This window comes from Perna viridis, chromosome 4 (assembly GCF_037379345.1).
Source record: "Perna viridis isolate PV_CMFRI_1.1 ecotype Kerala chromosome 4, ASM3737934v1, whole genome shotgun sequence".
Classification (NCBI taxonomy): Eukaryota; Metazoa; Mollusca; class Bivalvia; order Mytilida; family Mytilidae; genus Perna; species Perna viridis.
In genome coordinates, this window is record NC_142448.1 from 46,441,658 (window position 1) to 46,468,991 (window position 27,334).

General features: G+C 33.5%; 1 long non-coding RNA gene and 2 pseudogenes across 2 annotated transcripts in view; 2 read left to right on the forward strand and 1 right to left on the reverse strand.

Moving 5' to 3' along the window:
- Positions 1-27,334, reverse strand: part of LOC148620292 (uncharacterized) — a 72,679-nt gene that overhangs the window by 35,272 nt on the left and 10,073 nt on the right. The gene's annotated exons all lie outside the window — the stretch shown is intronic.
- Positions 322-10,027, forward strand: LOC148620293 (uncharacterized; annotated as a pseudogene).
- On the forward strand, positions 9,960-24,008 carry LOC148620294 (uncharacterized; annotated as a pseudogene). The gene is made up of 4 exons (XR_015921767.1): positions 9,960-10,090; positions 10,616-11,133; positions 21,408-22,677; positions 23,658-24,008. The product of XR_015921767.1 is annotated as an uncharacterized LOC148620294 (transcript).

Sequence of the window (27,334 nt, forward strand, 5' to 3'; positions counted from 1 at the left end):
TCAGCTTGGTTGTTGTGCTTTAAAATTGCCTTTATTTTCATACTGTTTACTAATATTATCTCTTTATGTCTGTGTTGCTTTTTAACACAGAATTGCTTATGCTTTGTTGTCTTGTGATGTAAATGTTATATGCTTTTAATGCTTTTTATGCATCTAATGATTATTTCATATTTTCCTGTTGTTGTGGTACAATTATATTTGATGTTACTTGCTTTGAAAATGTTATGCTACCAAAACATTTAATCATTTTATCAATTTCAGGTTGTCTACTGGAATACCGCAAAAAATGAAAAAGAACATAGCAAATAAGAAAAATACAATATGACTATTGGAGAGTTGAAGGAAGATTTGGAAGAAGGAACATTAAAATTACAGTAAGTATTAGTTTGTTAATTAATTTATAATTGATTAGTGTGTTTGCTGTAAATCAGAATAGAAAATGTTTATCTTACTTGGCTGCATGTAGGGTACATATTTGAATATTTGTTTATATTTTTTATTTGATGTAGATATATTTTTATGGCAAAATTATAGAACAAAAATAGAAATTATTGCAAAAAGATAAATAAATGCAATCACACACACACATATATATATGTATGTGTTATATCTTATCATAAGGGAAAAATGTTAAGTCAGATGTAACTTGTATGTAAATTGTAATTTGTGTCAGGAGTTAAATACAGACTACAAAACCCTTGTTGAATACTGTATTAATATGCTCATTAATTTATAAAAGTTCACTTACATTTCCATTTAATATTTTTTGTGTATTTTAAGAGCCTGAATTTGAAATGGACTATAATTTGCTGAACTGTATTTTAAGTTGAATTTTAAACTGGAGTTATGCCTCTTTGACAATATTTCCAAGTTGACATTTCTGAATTCACTGCTGTGGACCTATATTTAGCCATTTGAGTTTCTATTTATTTATACTGTCCAATGGTTACCTGTGCAGGAGAAGTTGTAAGTGAAGGTCATGTAAATTGAATTAAACAGAGAAAGACGATTTCAGAGTAGAATGATATTTTTTCCTGAGCCAGCACTCCACAGTTTAGTTTAGTTTCACACTTTTGGCTAGGGACGAAAAATGACATTAATGGAAACCGGTGGTTGCTATAGCGATTAAAAATGAAGAATCTATTGTTGATAAAACATTTTCTGAAAAAGGGGACTTTTTTACCATTCTAAATTTGATAAGTGGATTACAAAGTGAAATAGCTCAAAATCTTACTGGCGATGCCCATATGAGGATGGGGTTTTCGAAGGAAAAAGTTTGGACATTTTCAGGGGATGAAATAAAAATTTAAGATAATTTGCGGGAAATTTGATATTTTTAAATCTGATTTTATGAATTTTTTTTGCAAATTTTCGCATATTTATGCATGTTTTCTATGGTAACCTTATTTGCCATGGGTAATTTTTTTTTCAGAAAATTTTTACTGCATCCTGAAGGCCTTGGCTAGAGCTATTTCTAGATATATAGATTTACAGATGCTTGACAATTTTTTAAAGTGATAAATGTTATAAAGCATCAGATTACAAGACCAAAATTAAGCAGTTCTACAATACTGTGGAGTGCTGGCTGAAGTCCCTAACTGTTTACGATCTGCCATTTTAATTTCCGGCAAACGGGATGTGCCAAAACCAACGCGACGGTTCCAATCTCGTATTAGTATTCAACGAAATTATCTTGGTAATTTAAGATATGTTACCTGGCAAATTAGTTTTTTATTGTCAAAATAAAAATATAAAAGAAGCAAATGATAAAAATTTTCTTGTTTCATAATGATGAATCTGTTGATATATACATTTTGTAATTTTATTTTTTAAATATGAGTTCTTAAATGAGTACTTATTCTGTTACTGTTAAGTACATGAAAAACTTCAATGGGAGAGAATATTCAAAAATGGACAAGTTTTTGATAAATTTAAAAACAAATGAAAAGATAGTTGAAGAAAGAAAAGGAAAGGCAGAAGATAGTCATATCCAAGAAAAAACAGATGGTAGTACAGAAAAAAACAAAAAATGTGAAGAGCGTAGACATTTTTTGAATGAATGGAAATAATTTGGCTAGTTGAATTTATATTTGGCTAGCAAGATCAATATTCTACTAGTCAGAATGGAAAGTTGGGAAAAAAAATTGTTTCCCACACTGTTTTTTCCATTGCATTGCATGTTATGAAGTAGAAAACATCAGCTAGTCAGGTTTCCATCTGATTTAAGACAGAAATATGTGTTTTGATACATGACACTGCAGTATTAGAGGTAACAGACCACCAATTCAACCAATGAGCATTTGGAACGTACGCAAAAATAGTCCTACGCAGAAATTACCCCTGTTCCTCATAGTGCTGTGAAAAAAGCTCTCATCTCATTTAAAAAATTTAAACAGTTTCTGAAAGGAAAAACATTTCTGTACATTTTATAGGTGATTTTGCTTCTTGTGATGTGAAGCCTAATCTCCATAATGATTTCTAAATATACCCCTATCTTGTGAAAACGCTGGGATTTCCCATGCTATTTATAGACACTTCACTTCCGGTGACCAGTACTGCACTGCAAGTCTGCTAACCCCACATGCCATTCTGAGGATTGTGAGCTGACATATGTAGAATCATGCTGATATATAGTCCTCTGCAGGTTAAAGTTAAGGTAAAGTCCAGAGAAGCCATTGAATATTGTGAAATTAGCATAGAAGCGTATGGGAAGTGGAATTAGGGGTTTTTAGCCTTAAGCTTAGGCCATGGCAAAATGAAAAGTTTCTTGGAATAGCTTTAAACTACTTGAAGATCTTGTAAACTTTGCTATGAGAGGAATACACTACAAAAATCCTTCAAAATATGCATTTTTTTAAGTTATAGGTCCAAATTATGGAAAATTAGTCTTTTTGGCTGAATGTTATGTCCTATCTTGTGAAAAGTGTAGAAAATTTAGTAAAAATATCAAATATTTAACTTTGAGGGCTATATTTACCTTAACATGGTGGTAATCAGCACTTGAAATCAAGTTTTGTGTAAATTTGAGCAAAAATTTGATTAGAAATGAGGAAAAACTCACTTTCATTACTGCGGTTAAGGACATATAAGCATTTCCCTATGGCAACATGGAAAATCCATTTTTGAGTACTTTCTTTGCTTTAGGTGCCCTTTACTTGTCATGTTTTATTGTGAAAACACTGTATTTACAAATGTAAAGCCAAAGATATCACCTTTTGCGAAAATTTAAAGATTTAGGGTTTTTGACATGTGATCAAGAAAAAGGGGGAGGCATGTCAGACATAAATTTTTAAAAATAGACCAATTTTTCAGAAAATGACTACTTTTAAAGGCTATCTCTTTATTAATATTGTTAAAAAAACAAGTTGTGATTGATTTTTTTTATTTGAAAAGTCAGAAAAAGTTCTTTGCAAATATTTAATGCATTTAAGTATGGTAGAATATTGTCACTTTTTTGCTCGCGCAACTTGGTTACCCTATATTTAAAAATCAAATATTTAAAAAAGTGCTTGTCACATTTCACTGAAACTGTAAATGCATTCAGTATGTGTATAGGAAGATACTTGTATAGTTATTAATTTTTTCTAAGACAGAAAGTGACTCTTTAGGTTACAGACCACCAATTCAACCAATGAGCATTTGGAACGTACGCAAAAATAGTCCTACGCAGAAATTACCCGTTCCTCATAGTGCTGTGAAAAAAGCTCTCATCTCATTTAAAAAATTTAAACAGTTTCTGAAAGGAAAAACATTTCTGTACATTTTATAGGTGATTTTGCTTCTTGTGATGTGAAGCCTAATCTCCATAATGATTTCTAAATATACCCCTATCTTGTGAAAACGCTGGGATTTCCCATGCTATTTATAGACACTTCACTTCCGGTGACCAGTACTGCACTGCAAGTCTGCTAACCCCACATGCCATTCTGAGGATTGTGAGCTGACATATGTAGAATCATGCTGATATATAGTCCTCTGTAGGTTAAAGTTAAGGTAAAGTCCAGAGAAGCCATTGAATATTGTGAAATTAGCATAGAAGCGTATGGGAAGTGGAATTAGGGGTTTTTAGCCTTAAGCTTAGGCCATGGCAAAATGAAAAGTTTCTTGGAATAGCTTTAAACTACTTGAAGATCTTGTAAACTTTGCTATGAGAGGAATACACTACAAAAATCCTTCAAAATATGCATTTTTTTAAGTTATAGGTCCAAATTATGGAAAATTAGTCTTTTTGGCTGAATGTTATGTCCTATCTTGTGAAAAGTGTAGAAAATTTAGTAAAAATATCAAGTATTTAACTTTGAGGGCTATATTTACCTTAACATGGTGGTAATCAGCACTTGAAATCAAGTTTTGTGTAAATTTGAGCAAAAATTTGATTAGAAATGAGGAAAAACTCACTTTCATTACTGCGGTTAAGGACATATAAGCATTTCCCTATGGCAACATGGAAAATCCATTTTTGAGTACTTTGTTTGCTTTAGGTGCCCTTTACTTGTCATGTTTTATTGTGAAAACACTGTATTTACAAATGTAAAGCCAAAGATATCACCTTTTGCGAAAATTTAAAGATTTAGGGTTTTTGACATGTGATCAAGAAAAAGGGGGAGGCATGTCAGACATAAATTTTTAAAAATAGACCAATTTTTCAGAAAATGACTACTTTTAAAGGCTATCTCTTTATTAATATTGTTAAAAAACAAGTTGTGATTGATTTTTTTTATTTGAAAAGTCAGAAAAAGTTCTTTGCAAATATTTAATGCATTTAAGTATGGTAGAATATTGTCACTTTTTTGCTCGCGCAACTTGGTTACCCTATATTTAAAAATCAAATATTTAAAAAAGTGCTTGTCACATTTCACTGAAACTGTAAATGCATTCAGTATGTGTATAGGAAGATACTTGTATAGTTATTAATTTTTTCTAAGACAGAAAGTGACTCTTTAGGTTACAGACCACCAATTCAACCAATGAGCATTTGGAACGTACGCAAAAATAGTCCTACGCAGAAATTACCCCTGTTCCTCATAGTGCTGTGAAAAAAGCTCTCATCTCATTTAAAAAATTTAAACAGTTTCTGAAAGGAAAAACATTTCTGTACATTTTATAGGTGATTTTGCTTCTTGTGATGTGAAGCCTAATCTCCATAATGATTTCTAAATATACCCCTATCTTGTGAAAACGCTGGGATTTCCCATGCTATTTATAGACACTTCACTTCCGGTGACCAGTACTGCACTGCAAGTCTGCTAACCCCACATGCCATTCTGAGGATTGTGAGCTGACATATGTAGAATCATGCTGATATATAGTCCTCTGCAGGTTAAAGTTAAGGTAAAGTCCAGAGAAGCCATTGAATATTGTGAAATTAGCATAGAAGCGTATGGGAAGTGGAATTAGTGGTTTTTAGCCTTAATAGAGCATTATCGCCTAGTGCAGGGGTACTTTTATAAAAACTAATTTTTAGAAGCTAAGAAAGAATAAATCAACCCAAACTTACTTCTAAAGTGCTCTAGACACATTAAATGTACTTTAAAAACAACCAGAGGCAGTGTTTTAGAGTAAACTGTCTGATGGGGTAATTAAAATCAAGTCACGACCAGGATTGTAAAACTGGGTGTTTTGGTAAATATGCCATTTACACTAAGATTTCACCCCTACAGCCACAAAATAGTGAAAAGATATTTTGAAATGCATGTTTTGATGCTTATGTGGTACATATGAACTCAACTGGATGTTTCTTTTTCATATCAAGTCAGGTTATTTTCTGCTTTGAGGCTTTTAAGTGAGTGTTTTTCATCAACTCTGTAGGGGTTTAAGTGGCACATGTATTCAAAATATATGCAAAAGAATGGGAAATCATGGTTGTTTTTACATTTCAAAGACATTTCTCTCTCATAATCCAGAATTTCATACCAATGCAGTGCAAGGGAGTATTCCAAGATGTTGAGACAATTGACTAACACTGCAATTTTGCCAAATGACCTTTAACGCAGGTTAAAAACAGATTCTAAATGTTAAAATTTTTACCTTTACCCTGTCCACTGCTTATGAATAGTTTTTATTTGCTGTTATTATGACACTGTGTGTGCAAAAAACTCAAAATGAGACAATGTTTAGCTCATTTGCCCATTTTTTTCATGATGCCTTAAGCAATTATAAGTTTTACATTGAAAATCCCATAGAAACCTATTCTGGACTAAAATGCCAAAAAAAAATGAGAAAAGAAATAGTGTTTTTTGCCGAATTTCTGGTTTATTCCATGAATTCTGAGATAAACCCTCAAAACATAAAAATATCATGTTTTACAAAAAATGACCTCTCTGATAGGTACGAGGGTACAATAAATTTCGTAGTGCATTTCAACAGACCAATCTCGACGTATAAAAATGTTCCACCACCAAGGAGGCCAATCACTTACGGTAAGTACCTAAATTATGTCTAATATAAGCATAATCGTCCTGTTTCCGTAAGGTCAAATTCTAGAATGACCTTTTATTATCTGCAAACTTAAAAACTACTTTCACCTTCATGGCAGGTCTGATTTTTGTTTGATTCTGTATGAGCTTATTAAAAAAGAGGTTACTCTCATTAGTTGGAATATGTTTCCATAACATTTCTATCAAACGATGAATATGTAATAAGGTAAATTCTCCTCACGTTTGATTGCGATCCATTCGAAATTTTTTTGACTTTATTAACTTTCCTATCTTATCGGAAGTCTCTGCATTTTACCTTGCTTTTTCCTATTGGTTGGGAGAATTTGCACACATTGCATTCAATTTTACTTCATATATTGTGCTGAATTTATTTGAAACTCACATGTTTAAGCATAAACCTTCTTTGTGTTTATTTTAACTGTTTCATTTATTCAAAATTATCATATGTACAAAAATTCAACCTTAAATTACTTCTTCAAATGATACACAACTTTTTTTGTGATTTTCATTTTATCTTAATATCAGAGTTAATATGTATTAATTATGTCTTTCATTAGAAAAATTATCATGTAGCCCTGTTTGTACTGGTTTATTCTGGCTATCCCAAATTTATAGGTAAAAATTATAAAATCCATGTAGGAATAGCCAGAACGGTTGTATAAACAAGGGATTAAGTTTGTGTATACTGTAAAAACAAAACTTTAATTGGAATTCTAAATATGTTGGAGTTACCTGTCATATTTTTGCTGTATGTATGAAATTTTATTTGGGATCTGTAAAGGTTCATGTGAAAATTCTTATGAATTTTAGACTTGCAAGTGTTTAGGTGTCATTTAAAGTTTTCTTTTTTAACAAATAAAAAAAATAAGATTTTTTTTCACAATTTTATTAAATGTTCAATATTCATGATGACAATAAGTCATTAATAATACACACTTTATAAGTACAAAATATTCAAGCACTGATAACATTGTAAATAAATGAAAAAGCAGTAAATAAAGTTAAAGTACACATGATTTGTTTAAAAGAATCATACAATAAATGCATAAATAAAACATACAAAGCACAACAGCTCAAGCACTAATCAAAAGTTCACAAGTCTACTCTAGATGCAAAAGATGAGAAGCAGCGTAAGCAAACGACTGATGTGAGTTCCTGGTTCTGTAGACGAATCTTTAGTGTTGTAAGTCTGGAGTCGATCTCTCGGTATTTGCGTTTTCTTGGGACACGTTTACCATCGGCTTGGTACTGGAGCAAGGTGCAGGCATGGACGGCTTCTTCGTTTGTGTATTAATTAACTGAATTTAATTTTCAGTCTCTATCTTCTTTCCAATATTTCAACATTTTAAGTCTATATTTTATATGTTTATTACCATGAAAAAGTTATAAATTTGGCAAAAATAGCCCCACATTTCTCTAAAACACATTATAATTTTGCTAATAAAATGTTTAAATCCAATGTTGAATCCCAAATTTACCTGCAAAATTAATTAGGCAATAATTACTAAAACAACAAAACCTACTAAAACAACATTCATTGTTCTCTTCATGTAGGAATATCCAGAATATATATTTTTAAAATGTTGGAATAGCTAGAAGACACCCTTGTACTTTACTTGATACATAGAACTCATTTGATGTGACTTAAATATGTGGTAATTGTGTATTTTACATATGACATATGCACTTCTTAAGTTATTTTACATATTCATATTGTACAATTTTTTAACAGCTAACTTACATATTCATTTTTTACAGGATTGTTGATGCTCTACTTATTTAATATTCATATACATGTACAATTGCTTGGAAAAGGTTTAAAATCCTAGTAATATACATTATTTATCATTAAATTCTAATTAATTATGGTTTAATATTTTTTTTTTGCTCTTTTAGGATCACATTGATAGTCTCCAAATATCAATCTTTTGTAGTATGTATATGAAATATACTTGTACTATGTTTTTTCTTCTAATTATTGACCCGTGCAGGTCCGGGTGTCAGAAGAATAGGCATACAGCAGCACTAAGCTTGTCGTAAAAGGCGACTAAATAGTGCTCAGAACCTTAGCCGGGGCCTAGGGCACTCTGCCCACAGAGCAACTGGGTTGTGTTACATGCTGGGGTTGTCAGGCTATAATACGGAAAATATGACCGCAAACCATAGTGGTGCACTGTGTTGGGAAAGATGCCACGTTCCTCGCACGTGAAAAAACCCTACTGTGGTTTTCTCCCGGAGTAGGAACCATGGGGCTCTGCCACTGGAGGCCAAATTGCCCGACCCTACCCACCTCTCCCTATATCCAGTGGCAATCAAAATTTGTAGACCCCAATATCCTTGTGTCCCATCCTATTTTTCATTTCATCGTCATTTCATGTTCATTTTATTATCCATTTCATGTTCATCGCCTGAATATAGCTGAAATATTGCTGCTCGGGCGTTAAACCCCAACAGACAAACAAACAAACAAATCTTCTAATTATTGATTTATTTCAGAAGAAAGTATTAGTAAGCAGGCTGCCTAAATATTTATTTTATCTTGTCATATAAAAATTTATTATGATTTAGTTTTATTTTCCCTTTGTTTTTCATCATTTTTCATACTTTGATTTGGTTTAGTAGCTTTATTTATTTTAATAGTAAAACTTTTGAGTCTTTTAATTATGGTAACAAATAAGCATTTACATTTGAATCATATATTAATTACAAGAACAGTCGATTAGTTTTGTGTTTATACTCTTCTATAAAACTGCTTCACAGTACATTTTCATTGAGTTCCACTACTTGTTTATTTCAGATGGCCTGAGGAGCATAGTGGACTATGCTATGAGAAGAATAGGGGCTGAGTCTGAGGTAGGACCATGTGGGGATGGAATGGTTGGAAGCTCTCAGCCCAGGGTAAGTATGGTAGGTATGGCTGATGTTTGCCAGATCCAGACTAGGGCGAGTAAGTTGGTTAGTATGATAGATAGGGAAGCCTGCTTTCCCATCTATCAACTTCTGAGTGCTCAGCTGGACAGAGTAGGTCCTTCTTCAAGTACACAGGTATGTATGCCGCTCTATCCAGACACAGGTCCCGAGGAGAATTGGAGTACTTGCCAGAATGCAGACAGATAGGACTGACAGAAGCTGACCTATTGGACACTGGTGCCACAAGAAGACTTCCCTCAGGACAGGTGTAACTAGGACTCGTGATGGAGATCCACAGGTATGTTGATAAGTATTGTGTTGGTTCTAAAGTAGATGATTTTTATGAAATAATTAATTCTTTATTCCAGGTAACGAAGATGACTGATACAGAAAAGAACACCTTGCATGTGAAAGTGAAGAGAGAAGTGGACAGGATGAAGAAGATGGCCAAACAGATGAGTCAGATAGAGATGATGAAGAAAGAAGTGTTCGACATGCCAAGAAGTGGAAATGCCTTTGTTGACAGGTTGAATTCACTCAATCTGAAGGTAGGTCAGGTAAGTATACCCTTAGAGTTAAGAGGATTAGTTGAGCCTTTAGCTAATTCCTTTTCCTCTATACAGGAAGAGCAGGAAACAGAGGAGATGAAGTCCGACTTGATGAGAAGAGCAGGCAACTGAAGGCAGCCAGGCGACTGAAGGACCACTAGAAGGAAATGGCTGAAAAGGCAAGATCGAAGACAGGTATAAACTATATAATATATAGTTATATCATTGTAATATACTTAAATAGATTCATTTCAGTCTGCAAAGAAATAAACCTTACATTTTATATGGGATTAATATCTAAAATGTCTTTCCCTTTGTGATTTGATTTAGAAAAAAGACAATTTGAAACAAACTATATAAGATAAAACTTAACACATTAACACCATAACAAACAAGCCACAGTGATACAATCACACAAACTATATCAAAACCCTATATACTTAACACTTGTCTTTAGTTTAATAGTGAAAATATCTAGCCTTCCAAAAACAAAATAACCAAATCTAAGAGATGACAAATAAAAAGATGATACTATTTAATATATTTATTTACAAGATGTGTATATACCAGTCTGCTAGGCAGTACCACTGTACTAAAACAAACCACGTGGAAGCTGTACAAGATTCATGCACTTAAAAATATGAAGAATGAAATTTTGAATGTTTAGCAGCATACAACATATCTAATAATAAATATAACTAAACTTTTTTTATATTGTAGAAAAAATACAACAGCAGCAGGAGTTAGGTCGAGGTATGGAGGAGAGAATGGAGGAGATAGCCAGCACTACCACAGAACTTCAGCGGGAAAAGGTGAACCTCAAGTCACAGGCAAGGTATTATAAAGGTATTGAGAGTAAGAGACCAGAAAATGATGCATTTTCCAGACGAATAGATGAGTTGAAGGAGGAGGTGGCATTTTGGCAAGGTCAGTATTTGGAGTGTCAGGAGCAGATGGAAGCCTTTTTGAACCAGCGAGAAGTAGTTACCTTCCATGGTGGTAAGTATACAGATATCATCAGAGAAGTCTACATGGAGCTGATGTGTATGAGAGTTGGAGCCAAGAATGTCCCACGGATCATCAAGACTGTAATGGAGAAGATGACTGGTATGACCCCTCAACGACTACCTGGATCACCATTTGAAAAGTATATGCTGTTGGAGGCTAGGAGTGTAGCTCTTACTCACCTGAAGGATGAGATACACTCCTCAAAAGGTAATTTAACTGTAGGGCCTGATGTATGGAACGCCTAAACTGTCTGATGAGATACACATTTGTTTATGTGTTGTCAATTTTATATTACTTGCTGTGGTTTTATAATTACATGTGATCATTTTGTATTTACGTTATGTAGGAACATCTTTACATTATGTCGTTGTCTTTACGTTCTGCCATTTCGTCTTTACGTTCTGTCATTTCGTCTTTACGTTCTGCAATTTCGTCTTTACGTTCTGTGGTTTTAATGATTACGTTATGTCAACATACATTTACGTTATGTTAAGTAGCAGTCCGCCTAAGAATCATGCAATTTTCACTGAAAGCGATTTATTGATGTCAGATATTTTATCCAAATTGACTTTAAATCAGTTGGATATATAAGAAAAACCATGAATAAAATGAAAAAATGAAAAATGTTTTCACCGTTACCATAGCAACAACCACTCCTTAGCAACCACTAATTTAGGGCCTAATAATCACAAAAACATCACAATTTGAATGTATTTTTTTTTATATCTAATGGTGGAAATATACCAAACTAAATAATTATATTAATGAAGTGTGTCTTATGGAAAACAATTTACAATAAAGTACAAAGCAATCTGATTGGTTAAGATCTGGTCACCATAGCCACCAAAATTCTTAATTTTTGACAATTTGAAATATACGAAAATAGGCTATCTTCAGACCCGTTTTGCTAACAAGAGCAAGAAGATATTATCCAAATATTTGCATGGATGTGTAGTAGATGCTCTCCACTGAAACATATCAAAAATCAAAATATGTAGCATATCTTTGTTTTCTGCTCATTTGGACCTTAAATCACCCCCATAAAGACTTTTCTTCCTCTTAACTCTTTTCATACAAACTTTATCCAGATCATGACTTTTTTGTCTTTTGACCTAGACTTCTAATATTTGATATGTTGGTATATCCTCTCGGGGCGGAGTGTCGAATACCAGAGTGAGTGACCTTTGACCTTGACCTTTAAACTCAAGGTTAAATAACATACAAATTTTGGCAAAATACGATACACAATTTTGTCTGTGCCATTATTTTTGGTCTTCGTACTTAGATATCTGACATGTTTGACATTTAAGTAAATCACATCAAGTTAGAGTGAAATGTTCTAGATTGGATGTCTTTTGACCTTGGCCTTTGACTGCAAGGTCAAATGAAATAAACAAAAATTGGCCAAATATCATACAAAATTTTGGCCGGACCATAATTTTCATTTGTCTTTTTACTTAGACATCTAATATTTGGTATGGGGTTATGTTTTCTCAAGGCGCCTCGTACTAGATTGGTTGACATTTGAACTTGACCTTTGACCTCATGGTCAAATAACATATCAACTTTTGACTTGATGAGTGTTAATGAGGACAGATGTCATGTGACTGATACTAAATTGTTTTTATTAATTTCTGTATTTTGAGAGAATTCCATCAGACTCAAGAATAATATTTTCTTGTTTTTGTTGATCAACTCTTGACAATATATACCATTTCCATTTTTTAACTACTGTTTTACTGAAATGCACATCTTATCAAAATGTCCCAGGATTACATTCTTTTGATTTCTGCTAGAATCTTGGTTTCCATGATTACTCTTGTAAACATGAACATGTAGGTTCTTGTTTACAGAATATTTCAAAATGTTTTATAATTTTGTTGTTTAAACATAATGTTACAATACTGTGACTTACTCAACGTGGAATTTTGTGCCAGAAATTTAGATAAGAACAATTGGAAAATCAACATGTATCATATATTATAGAAACATTATAAATGGATAACTAGAGGCTTAAAAGAGCCTGAATCGTTCACCTGGTTTACCATTTGTTTATCAGAAAAAATGGCAATGAGACAGGCTAAGTTAAAATTAACTGAATAGTCAAATGCAGGAAATGCTTTTCATAGCATTTTATGACCTGAACCAGAATTTTGCTGAAGGCAGCAGTTTTTGAATTATTTAAAAAAAAAAAAAAACTCTTCTGACCCCTATGTTCCATTTTTAGTATAGGCAGCCATATACATTTTAATGGATTAAAAAAACACAAGTCATTTCGAGCACAATACACTAAAGAATTAATATTCTTTATTTCCATTCACTGATCTTAACTGGTTTTAGAGAAGAAGATTTTCAAAATTGCACATGTACATGTGGAAAAATTAAGAATTGTTTCAGGAGCCATAACTCCTACATTAGTAGACGAATCGTTTAGAAAATTTCGGTATTGGTCAATGAAGATTGGGGTTTTTACGGTCTTGACTATCCTTACGGATCTCGCACGACGGATTCTGTTAGTAAATGTCTGTTAGTAGTTGGAGGTAGCGGAGCCCAACCTTCGGGATACCCGACCGGAGAACTCCGTCAGAGTATGTCTTACTAGCGGCCAGCTGCTCTGTTGAAGCTCTGGCCTGCTCCCGGACCCCACGTGAGTCTGACAGCGTTTCCCCAGTCTGTTTGGAAGTACGTCAATGTGAAGAGTGAAATGTTGGTCAATCTTATAATGCTGAACTATATAACCCTCCAAAAAGGGCAATAACCTTTAAAAATTGCCTTTTGACCCCTATGTTCTATTTTTAATAACAGGGCTTATGTTTTTGTCATTGATCAAGAATCCCAACATTTATTTTGTGTGGAATACCTCACAGAACAAGTGTTTTTGAGGAGAACATTTTCAAAAGTGTACATACGAGGAATGCCGAAAAAACTTTTATAGGGGTCATAACTCCTACATCAGTTGTAAGTATCGTTTGCAGAATTTCGGCATAGGTTTTCTCTTAATCCTGGACAATATTATCCCCTGCCAGAATTTCGCTAAAGGCAACGGTTTTTTTAGTTATTTTTAAAAAAATGCCTTTAGACACCAATGTTCTGTTTCTAGTAACGGCGGCTATGTTTTTTTTCACGGATCATAAATCCCAACGGTCATTTTGTGCACCATTATCTAGAGGAGGAGAATTTCGAAAATTTGTCGATGACGAGGGACGCCAAGTGATGGCATAAGCTTACTCGGCCTTTGGCAAGGAAAGCTAAAAATAACAAATGTTTGTTTACTGGCCTGTTACCCTACATCTATTACATGTAGCTGTCTAGAAACTATGTGAGAACCAAACATGAGTAACCTAAAATTATACATTTCATTTTGTCGTGGCATTTAAGAATAAATTGTAAAATGCGAACTACTTTAATTTATAGTCAACAAGTTTACATTATCTTCCTACTTATTATTGCCCATACATGAGATCAGAAGTAAACTTTAATACAGTCTATGAAATGTATAATATAGGTTGCAGACTTCGTTTGGATGCTGATTCAATATCCCTGATGCATCCGTATATGACTTCTGTTATATAATTCTGCCTTTTATATATAATGAGGTATGATACCGAAAGTACTAATCGTGATGTTTTCACAAAAAAATTTTTTTTTGTCTTCTTTGGCATATTCCTTTATATATCTTTCCATATATTCAACTATGTTGGAACACAGACATAAACATGTAGGTAGATTTATAGAGAAATACATTTAGAAGGACCTAGGAATTAGTGTTAAATCAGGTATAGAAAAGATTGCCACAAAATAAAATTTTTAAAAATTTTTTGAAAACGTCAACAATGACAACAGACAACTACAACAAACAGAAAGTGATGGCTATAGCTCACACTGACCTTCGTCCCAGATGAGCTTAAAAATACGATGAGGAAACCAACCTCTTCTAACTAAATTCTGTTACTCAGAATGTCAGTTGAAAACGCCAGACTTTGATTAATTTAAGTTTTAAATAATCTAAATTAAATATCATCGTATTGGGAAAAAATGTAAACTTGATCTGCAACTTATCATTGTGAACTTACCATGTCATTATCTGCAAGCGTTTAGGAAAAAAGACATTAAAACGATTAGTTCTGTAAATTTTGCTAAGTTGAAGGCCCGTAATTTCAGTAAAATCAACGAAGCGAAACCATACAAACTTGTATTGTAATTTATCACGGTTAATTTATAATAAAAATCATGTCAATATGTAAAGATGTTCAGAAAAAAAATGTCAGGAAAACGGTTATTTCTGTGAATTTTGATAAGTACAAAGCCCGTAATTTCGGTAAAAATTATCGAAAAGTAAACTTGACTTTTTAACTTATCATGGTGAACTTATCAATCAAAAAAATATTTCAATATCTGCAAGTGTCTGGAAAACTTAAGATGGACTGATGGACTGACGGTCAGACGGACGGGTCAAACACATTATACCCTGCGCAACTGCATTGCGTGGGGTATAATTATTTAAGCTCAGAGTTCTTCTCCTTTAAAATTAAGAGAACACATATTCCATAACAGATGTCACAGGTTAGTACTATTACTGGAGTTAAGCACAATCAGGTGATAAAGGGCAAGTGATTCTTTACATTTACTACATACTGTGAGGTGAAATATTGCTTGAAATCAGTCATTAACTCAAGCCAAAATTGTGTATGTCATTTGACCTTAAGGTCAAAGGTCATGTTCAAAAGTCACACACCTTGGTACATGACACTCAACCTTAGCGTGAAATACCGAAATACAAAATATCAGGCAAAACTTTGGGTGGTATTTTGCCAAAATGTGTATCTTATTTGACCATAAGGTTGACAGGTTAAGGTTTGTTCGTTTGTTTGTTGGGGTTTAATGTCCGAGCAGCAATATTTCAGCTATATTCAGGCGATGAACATGAAATGGATGATAAAATGAACATGAAATGATGATGAAATGAAAAAAGGATGGGACACAAGGATAATAGGGTCGACAAATTTTGATTGTCACTAGAATAAGGGGGGATGGGTAAGGTCGGGCAATTTAGCCTCCTGTGGCGGAGCGCGAAGGTCCCTACTCCTATCGAATACACAGCAGAGTTCTTTAACATGCAATGAACGTGGCATCTTTCCCAACACGGTGCACCACTATGGTTTGCGGTCAGGTTTTCCGTATTATAGCCTGACAACCCAAGCATGTAACACGCCAGGGGTACCCCATTCCACCACCTGGGGCACACATCCCAGTTACTCTGTGGGCAGAGCGTCTAGCCCCCGGCTAGGTTTCTGAGCACTATTTAGTCGCCTTTTACGACAAGCTTAGCGCTGCTGCAGGCCTATTCTTTTAACACCCGGACCTGCATGGGGCGACAGGTTAAGGTAAAATTTCATCTATTCTGGTACGCAACACTCCACCTTGAGAGTATATACCAACATACTAAATATTTGAAGTCTAGGTAAAAAGACAAAAAGCGTTATGGTATGGACAAATTTTGTATGAATGGCATCAAACCTTGGTGTGTAATTTGAGCATGAGGTCAAAAGTCAAGTTCAAATTTCAACCATCCTAGTATGTGATGCCTGGCCTTCAGGTTTTATAATCCTATCCAAATATCGGATGTCTAAGTGAAAAAACAAAATAATTTCAGCTCAGACAAAATTTTGTATGGTATTTGGCCAAAATTTTGTATGTCATTTGACCTTGGAGTCAAAGGTGAAGGTAAAAAGTTATCCTATCTTCAACATTACACTATACCTTAATGTGATTTACTTACATACCAAAAATCAGATACCTTGGTAGAAAAACAAAAAAATATGGCCAAGACAAAGTTTTTTATGGTATTTTGCCAAAGGTCACCTACCTAAAACATTACTCCTTGCCTTGGTGTGATATACTTAAAAGCCAAAGATCAGATATCTAAGTAAAAAGACCAAAAAATAATAGTACAGACAAAATTATGTATCGTATTTTGCCAAAATTTGTTTGTTATTAGACTTGAGGTTAAAGGTCAAAGTCAAAAGTCTCCAACTCTGGTATGCGACTATATATCCTGAGAGGATATACCAACATACCAAATATTAGAAGTCTAGATTAAAAGACAAAAAAGTTATGGTCTGGACAAAGTTTGTATGAAAAACATTATGAAAAGTCCTTACAGGAGGTGATTTTGGGTCCAGATGAGCAAAAAAACAAAGATATGCTACATATTTTTATTTTTGATATGTTTCAGTGGAGAGCACCTACTACACATCCATGCATACATTTAATTTATATTGTATATATTTATATTCTTGCTCTTGTTAGCAAAACGGGTCTGTACATAGCATATTTTCGTACATTTTAAATTGTCAAAAATTAAGAATTTTGGTTGCTATGGTAACCAGACCTAAACAAATCAGATTGCTTTGTACTTTATGGTAAAGTATTTCTCCTAAGACATACTTCATTAATATAATTATGTAGTTTGACAAATTTCCACCATTAAATATAAAAAAAATACATTCAAATTGTGATGTTTTTGTGTTTTTAGGCCCAAAAATTGGGGGTTGTTAAGGAATGGTCGATGCTATGGTTACAGTGAAAACATTTTTCATTTTTTATATTAATTCTTGTTTTTCCATTAAATTCTACATATTGCAAGTCAATTCGGTTCAAATGTCTGACATCGATATATCACCCACTGCATGATTCTTAGGTGGACTGATATTAAAATATGTCCATTCTTTTTCTAAGGGCATGTTTAAAATATTCGTGTCGGTGCCTCATTCACTTTATTTTGGTTGTAATATTTTTTTGTTTGTCTCCTCTTTTCCATTTTCTTTAATTCCCATTGTTTTATTCTTTCTGCTGTTGAAAGTTTTCCTGGGGAGGAAACACAAAATATATTGATAGTATTGTCTTCTTAATCATTTTGACCTTCATCAAGACAAGAGCGTTTAATATATTTTTTTTTATCTGAAAATAAGTAACATTAAATGAATCTTAGTGTTGTTGCCATGGTTGATGCGCTGTGTATTTATAATATTTTCCCATATCCTTTCTTTCTCTTGATAGTTTTTTTTACCTAACATGTGTATTAATATTATCACTAAGAAAACAGTGCTGGTAAAAAAAAGGTTTTTATAGGCCTACATATACAGGCGCGTAGCTGCCGTTAGGCAAGAAAGCTTTTGCCTGCACTTAATTTTGCCCATTATTATTATTATTTTTTTTTTTGAGATAAAATACATCCTGGAGAGGCATAAATGATGCTCTAAAACGCTATCTCCGCAGAGCCTTAAGCGGCCCCCAGACCCCCTGCCGTAATTTTGCCTACACTTCAATTTGGCCTCAGCTACGCGCCTGATATAGATGCGACTGCGATATATGCGAATATTTTTTATGATCAAAAACTTTCAGCAACAGACATGTATATTTAATTTAATGATTAATGTAGCCTTGTCTTTTACAATAAGAGTTACATTTTAAAACACGCTGGTGTGTGGTTTTTTTTTTCTGAAAAAAAACGACGATATTGCATAATTATTGTTGTTTTCAATAAAATTCTAACTTGATATTATGCGAATTGTTGCTGTTCAGTGTAAACTCATACGGTAAAAATTGCCAACCACACTTACGAAACGTCGCTTTTACCGTATTTTGATAGAAAACGTGATTTTTATGGCGTTGTGACAATCCGTAAGATTTGCAAAATATGCTATTGTAAGAGTAACAAGAATCATAAATTAAAAGTCTAGGACTTAATAAAAAGCTGAGAAAAATAACATTGAGAAAACAGTCTTTATTGGAAAACGGAATGTGCCAATAATATAAAAATAAGCCGTGAACTTTGCATAAATTGTCGTAATGCGAAAAAAAGAGGTGTGTGACATTTTGTAAGACTCAATAAAAGTTGACGTATTTCGTAAAAAACTGTTTTTCTTTTAAAATATGTTGAAATTTACGATTTTGAGTAAAATAATATTACTTAAATGTAAAAAGAATGAACCTCTGTCTATATTTGTTTGATTTGGTGTACTACTTCTATTGTGTTCTGTGGGACAGTTTTGTTCTTTGTCTTTCTGGACAATTGCTGGAGAATGACGTCTTCGTGACGTCAAAATTAAACAATGTAAAAAAAAGTGGAATTTGCCAATTTTTTTTTCCTAATTTTTTTTCGCTTATTACAAAAAAGCAAATTTTCTATGTCGTTTTAAAGTTTTACATGCGACTAAATATGTTACCAGGGAAAGCTGAAAACCACGGTTTTCAACATATTTAGGAATGTATATATATGACAAAGGCGCTTTATTCTGACATTTATCCAGCTAATTATATTGCTACACCCGTATTCTTTAAGAATAATTCAATACATTACTACTGGTAATTCGTTTTATCGAATTTTTAATGGTTGATTACGCCGCTATTTCGAAACAGGTACGAACAGCGCCCGTAAAGTCTGAATGATTCGATAGAAATTAAATTTCCTGAATTAATAAACCACCATTAACTGATTTTCAAGAAAGATTTTTTCAAATCTTTAAAAATTTAACCCCTTCCCCGAGAAAACTGATTTCAGTATCAAACATAAGTCTCATTCACAGCATACTGACACTGTGAAACTCATATTTTAGGCATTCATAATTTAAAAGATAATGATTTAACCAAAATATCTGAACAATTCAGGTATGTGATTTTTTTATAGGGTTACAAATTACTATCAAATCGTAAAAAGTGGAATTTACAGAATTTCAGAATTTCAGAACCCGTTATTTTGCTAATTTCAGGAGCGTAGGCGACAATAATGTGTTCTTTCATAAAAATGGAAAATTCCGGAATCTTTTTTCTTCTATTGCACCGTTAATTGGAGTATTTTTATTCAAATACCGTAATTCAAAAGAGTTTTTGTATATTAAAATACTATATAGTGTAGTAGCTTTGTAATGAGTCCAAGGTATGTAAGTACTTGAACTTTTCCTAGTCAAGTTAGAGCAAAAATTGCCCCTACCCATGATTAAAAATACCTTAATACGGCCCATCGCCTATGCTTATTAGAAAGCTAAGATGCTATATAAATATATTTAGATATGCAAAGACATGTTTGAAGTACGGTACTTAAAAAAATTGCACATACCAGGTTTTAAAATGTAAGAAAATATGAAATTAAAAAAAAAAAATCCCTCTTTACCATGAAAAACACAATATTTTTCACATTGAAACTGGAAACAATACGCCCCTGAAATGAGTAGATATGTTGAATACGTCAATAATTAAACACTAGTAACCAGCATGTCTTGTTAACATCGATTATATGCTAAATATAACATTTTGGTTCATGTTGAGGTTTTTTTTCATGGGTAGGGATGGTAATTTCTCACCTTATTTGACTTGGAAAAGTTTATAATTTAATTACTTGGGCTCATTTGAAAGTTTAGGCACTATTTAGTCACTATATACATGTACTACATCACACAAACGCTTGTTTAAACTACGGTATTCTGAAGAAAGATAATAACGGGTGATAAAGAAATTCTGTAAATTCCCCTTTTCTTGATTTTATATGGTAAATGTAATCCTATAAAGAAATTCAAACGCCTGAATTGATCAGATATGTTGAGTAAATCATTATCTTAATTATGAATGTCTAAAATATGAGTTTCACACTGTCGGTATGCTGTGAATGAGAATTTTGTTTGTAACTGATACCAGTTTTCTAGGGGTAGGGGTAATATTTTTAACATTTTTTGAAAAATTCTTTCTTGAAAATTAGTTTCGGTAGTTTATTAATGTACAAAATTAAATTTAGTTACTTGTAGAGTCGAATTTATGCAAATTTTCGCGGGAGTCGAAATTCCCATGTTTTTGGAATTAAAAAAAATATATTCTGACTACGAAAATCGCCACAAGTCATCAACAGAGTCCCAGGTGTATCAATTGTGATAATATTAAACGTAAATAACAAATAAGCTATTTTTTACTATAGAATAAATACTCTAGGGTGATTGGATAGAGTACCCAGGTGTATTTCGTTCAGCATTTTTCTAATTGTGTTGTGGGGTCTATTTTGCCTTTTATGGACTGATTTGAAGTTTACACGATCAAAAAGTTCCGGGGTCACACGTCATCATGAAATTTTTGTCCACATCACGTAAAGAAGAACCACATCGCGTAAAGAAGAAATCACTGCACGTAAAGAAAAGAAAATGTACATAAAATATTTAGAAATCGACATAACGTAAAGATGAAACGACCTCACGTTATAAGAAATCCACTGCACGTAAAGATAAATTCACGTAACGTAAATATATGTTGACATAACGTAATCATAAATCGACAGAACGTAAAGACAAAATTACAGAACGTAAAGACGAAATGGCAGAACGTAAAGACAAAACGACATAATATAAAGATAATCCTACATAACGTAAATACAAAACGACCACATGTAATTATAAAACCACAGCAAATAATATAAAATTGACAACACATAAACAAATGTGTATCTCATCAGAAAGTTTAGGCGTTCCATAGTGATGGCGCAACTAAATTTGGACATCATTACGGTGCAATTTCTATTTCTCTTTCAGGTAAAACCATGTGCACGGGGCTGCGTGATATGGCATGTGGAGACGCTGAGGCATACCAGAAGTTACTAGAGGGCATTGTAACAGAGATGACAGGTGATGACAACGACCAGGTAAGACAGGTAGCAGCAAAGATCAAGAATACGGTAAGTGACCAGGCCAGTGTCAACAAGAAGTTCGTGACCTTGCTGTCTGAATGGAGGGAGAGAGCCTTGCCACATGTGATTGAGAACTGGGACACCCTTAATGCAGTACAGAGAGAGAGGTATGTTACTATTAATTATTTCTTTTGTGGCCTTCATTTTTAGTAGGTCTGTCCGAGCAGGCAAACAAGACTCTTTCTTTGTGGAAAGGAGGATACAGTAAGCCAAGTGAAGCCGGTACAACACGATTGGTAAGGACGGTATGTAAGGCAGTGCAGGATCGTGGTTGTGAGAAAGCAGGCAAACCAGTGCAGTTCAGAGACTACTTACAGACCCAGGGAGAGGTAAAGGAAGTTCCCCTTGCTTCCTTTAAAGGTAATAGATTTAACATTTTGTTTCATAATGCTGCAGGAGTGTATTATCTGCTTAATGATCTTCTGTCCTTTGCAGAAGACCATAAAACAGATAATAAACTCTTTGCAGCAGTTAATGCTGATCTTGGTATATTTTGTCTTTTAAAGCCGGGGCTAGAGCATTAGGTATTGTATCGAAGATGGTAACAGGGCCAATGTGGAGATTCATGGAGGAGAATGGGTATGTGAGTGAGTTGACACCAGTGTACCAGCAGCTGTATGAGGCCTTCAAGAGACTCTCTACTGATACGTCATCCCGGATGAAAGGAAGAGAGTTCATCTTTGGTGAGGAGACGGTACAGAAGGATAAGGTGTATGATAGACTGGTAAGTCCTTCCCCACAGTTAGATGACCTTACACGACAGATCTTAGAGCTTCTGTTTTCATCTTTTAAGGTTGTTTGTAGCAGACAGTTGAAAGACCATATTGAGGGAGGTAAGTATACCACTGATTGGTCAGCAGAACTTTTAGAAAAGTCATTATCAGTTCCCAGGACGAATGTTGAACCAGAGAGGATCTTTGCTCAGTTGGACATCCTCATCAGAGCAATGCCCCGAGCCACCACCAACGCCATGGAAGGAATTACTATATGGACCCAGAACCATACAGCCAGCTGGTTAGATAATTTGGATGAAGCACAACGTGAACAAGTATGTATATTATTTATATGAAGTATTTCAATAATTCAAAAGTACATGCACATTGTCTTACTACTCTGCAATGTTGGGACTTGCCAGTATTTGAACTCTGCAGCAAAAATTAAATGGTTTAGAAGAAAAAAATAATTGAAGAAAAACTAAAAGTACTCATATAATATCACATTTATAGCAACTTCTGAATGAAACAAATATCAAACTAAACTTTAAACAAAAACTGCGAGCCTACCGTAAATACAAAACACAGTTCATGTAAATAATGAACCAAAAGGGAAACATTGTCCAGGTGTACAATTAGAGTAAGTGACCTCTCCCTTTCTTGATATTGAATAATATATGTAATATATGTGCGGTTCATAAGGACCACTGTACGTAGCATGGTAGTAGATTTAGAACGAAGAAAGCCAGAGTGACAAGTATTAAAGTGGAAGGTAAACAATTTAAACTTATATGATTGAATACAAGGAGATCATGCTTGGAAAGTGGAATAGGATATTCATAATCAAGAGACAAAGACGAGACAGCCAAGACAAAAGTTGACAGAGAGAATCTAATGATTTATCTATATAATTAATTGCTTTAATTACCTGTACAATAGCATATGAGCAATAAAACTCATTGATACATGTGTAGTCAAATATTTCAATTAACATTATCAAAGTTCTGTAAACTTAACAACTACATAATAAATTAATACCAGTACTTAAAATAGATGAATTGAAAATACAACTATACTATACTTACAGTGCAGAAGTACTTGTAGTACATTGTACTTTCATATAATACCATAATTCAGTAGTGAAGCTACAGTACACCAATTTTCAAAAAAAGAAACTCAGTAAAGTTGGAATACTAGTATATTTGAATTTTTCTAATGCTGTGATCATTTCCTATGCAGAAAACATACTTTTAACATACTATGTTTGTTTATATATTATCATGTATTATATAGTTATGTGTTTATGTTACAAAAGGTTCTCCGCAATGCCAGGGAAGACGACAGGGAACAACGACAGATGTATATGGAGAGGTTAGCAGACATTTGCCAGCAACGACAGGAAGCACTTGCCATGAAGAGGGAAAAGAAAGAGGCCAAGCAACAACGTGATCGAGCTAAGAAGGAGGAACTGACCCAGAAACTACAGGAAGTTGGAGGTTTGTGGAAGACACCAGACGAGGTTGACCAACAGGTACGCTCCATACCATAGCTATTTTTCCACTGAAAATAGCTCTAAAATTTACCCTAAAATGTAAATTTTCTATCTCCAAAAATTTTTTAGAGCTGAAAAACATGATTTTTCAAGTCAAGCAACTTTATTTCCACACAAAACAAGTGACAGGAAAAATTAGATATTTTTTTTTTGAATTCTTAGTAAGTAAAAATGTATTTTTTGTTGAAAAAAACGCATTTAAAAATAATTGGGTCTGCTTTAATCCACGATGCTGTTGACACTTAGCTAAAAAAACTAAGTCCAAAGTGTTTTTCTGCCAATTTAAAAAAAAGTAATTTTCTTTGTATCTAAGATACAAGTTTCCTGAATGGCAAAAAATCAAAGAATGAAATGGCTTTATTTAAATGATTAGGCCACAATGTATGGATTTCTTTACCTGTTTGGCTTATTTGGGCCCCAAAAGTGCCCAAAATGTGACTTTTTTGCCTTCGCAAGAAAAATGACCAAAATTTTGAACTTTAAATAGTATTAACTTTTGAACCCCTTGACCGATTTAAAAAAAAATTGCACCATTAAATTCCATTTCTTGGGCTCTTTCAAACTAATATAAATTTGTACACTTTCTATATACTTCATATTTGGACTGACCTCTCTCCCTACTATAAACTCAATAAAATATCACAAATGTGGAAACATGTATCAAAGCAGATTTCTGTAAGAGTGCCAGAAAAATTCACCATCATTTTTTATTTTTTGCGAGCTCTACAGTTATTACGTGTACTTTTTGAATTTCTCTTAAGGTTCCCAAATATACTAAAGAAGAAAAAGTCATGTCCCGGAAGTAACAAAAAGTGATTGTCCTTACGGAGAAAACTCGTCATTTCCTTCAATCAAACAAATGAAAAAAATATAGGATTAGACTACGTTTAAGTGAAAATATATTTATCTTTTCTGATAGTTTCCAAGTCTTTTTCTACTTTGTTTTTACTCATTTAAAGAAGTGAATGTTATGTTTTTATAAACTTCGGGAAACACGTGGATGTGTACGTAAACAGGTGTAATTTAAATGAAAAATGGTATCCAGAACGTTTGCTATTTTTTGGGGTATGAAAACCAATGATGAGATAAAAACATCAAATTAATACCTTTTCAGTGCCCATAGTGTGAAAAAAATCTGTGTCTTAATGTGTTTTCTCATTTTTGCCATGTATACAGCCTTTTTCATTATATGAATGCATGTAGCAGAACACAAGGCAGAATTATCCCCAATCTGGGGGAGAAAACCAAGTATTAGATTTGCTATAGAATCAATATCCTATGTTCAATTTTAATGAGTCTGGTATTATTTAATTCCATACAAATAGAGCTTTCGAAAAATCACAAGACACACACAACTTTAAAAGTTCCCTTCTCCTTAAGGGTGCACTATACAGTTACATTAAGGCGCACTGTTTCGCACATCAAGTTACCCCAGACAAATTTTGTAAAACTTAAAATTAAAAGTTGAAATTTGGTGGATATATTGTTTAAATGTAGATAAGCATTTATACATAGACAGATGTAATATATGTTATGGTAAACAGGTGTAATTTAAATGAAAAATGGTATCCGGAACATTTCAGTCCCCTGCAGTATTCGGTTCTCTCCTCAGCTTTATTTCAACAAAATGATGAAATGACCTAACTGTATAGTACGACCTTACGTCACATGATATGTGTAAAATATTCCCACCATCCGTGGAGAACTGTAATATTCCCGGTATCTGTACAGATTGATCTGACAGGCCGAAACTGAAATGGGTATTGCTAGAAAATATTGCGAAGTGCTATGTAGTTATTGACCATTTTGAGAGCGAGGGGAAAGGGGGTATGGGGTTGGAATTTTGGGGAAATATTGTTCAAGTTATTCATTTATTGAAACCCACCCCACCCCCATTAATTAACAAGACAGATTTTCAAATAGAATTATTGATGTTGCTTGCTGCTTAAATATAAATAAAGATATTGCACTTGCGAAGCAAAGTTTTTCATCAGGGTTGACCCCCCACCCCCCACCCATAATGTCCTTTATTATGTTTACGAGTCTCGCACAGGTGGTGCACATATGGTAGAGCTAACGGTGCTCGCTGATTTAGGCAATGCCTACCCCATATTAGCAACTTTGCTTCGGAGACTCCGTAGACCACTGCCAAATATCCTAAATTTTGACCTTCTTTCATATGACCAAATCACAACTTCCACATTAAATTACCAAATGAAAAATATCTCTTGTAAATTTGATCCTTGTCCTACATTTCTGCAGTAAATACTACGCAATAAAGTTTAAGACAGCAAAGACAAAAATCAGGAAGAAACACACTAAAAAAGGAACTATATTCTTATACAACGAAAAGTCAAGGGGAATTAATTGTGATCTCGAACCTACTGATGTTCAATAGCAATTAACTATAGCTTATCTGAACTGATGACATAGACATGTTGTTCATATCTCGATTAATATGATATGTCTATAAATTCATGGATTTGAGCACGTTACCGTAATTCCCGCTCAAGATGCATTGCGCAATGTAAAAACGTTCAAAACTGGTGTTTTTGGCATGGGTATTTTGTAAAGTGTTGTAGATATGCATACCTTTGTAGAGAATACTCCGCGAATGACTTCTTTGGTACTGAATTAACGAAGGAAGAATATCACCCGAGACAAAGTCTGATTGTGGTGATCTAGTGCATGAGTAATCAAGGGAACTAAAGTTATAGCATGTATATACCACCTTTTTACTGCAGTCAATATGTATTATATTATACTGAATATCATTAAGTTAGTGTTCGGACAATTTCTCAAGAATTTGTCAGAATGTATTTTCGAAAATTACATTTTATATCGCTCTCTCTCTTCTTTGTTGGTGTCACCAAGGGAAAATAACTTCAGTCGTTACATGTTCGGCGAAAAGTATATATGATCTGCACATGTATTTGGTTATTTCAGTGGAGCGAAAATGGCCGGTGATTTTCATTTTCAATGAAGATCTTATAGTAAGTCGTTACATTTTGGGCAAAAAGTATATATGAGCTGCACTTGTATATGGTTATTTTAGTAGAGCGAAAATGGCCGAAGATTTCCATTTGCAATAAAGATCTCATAGTTAGGAATAATTTAAAATAACAATAACATTGAAAGAGGAACAAATAGTACAATCTTCAGCTGTGATGAGCGTGAACTACTTGACCAACTACGAACAAAAATAAATCAACAAAACGAAAGAAACATAATTAGTAGCATAAATTGGATGTAGAACTCGTGAAAAATCAAGATTTCATGCCTATAAAATTATTTTTGCCAATTTTTTGGGAATGTGGCGTTCACCCGGTACGACTGTCCTTTGATCCGCGCCTGAATGCATCACCTAACACCCTACATGTTTAGACGCTTTAATCTGCATGCATATATATATTCAGACATGATACTCATATTAACTTTAT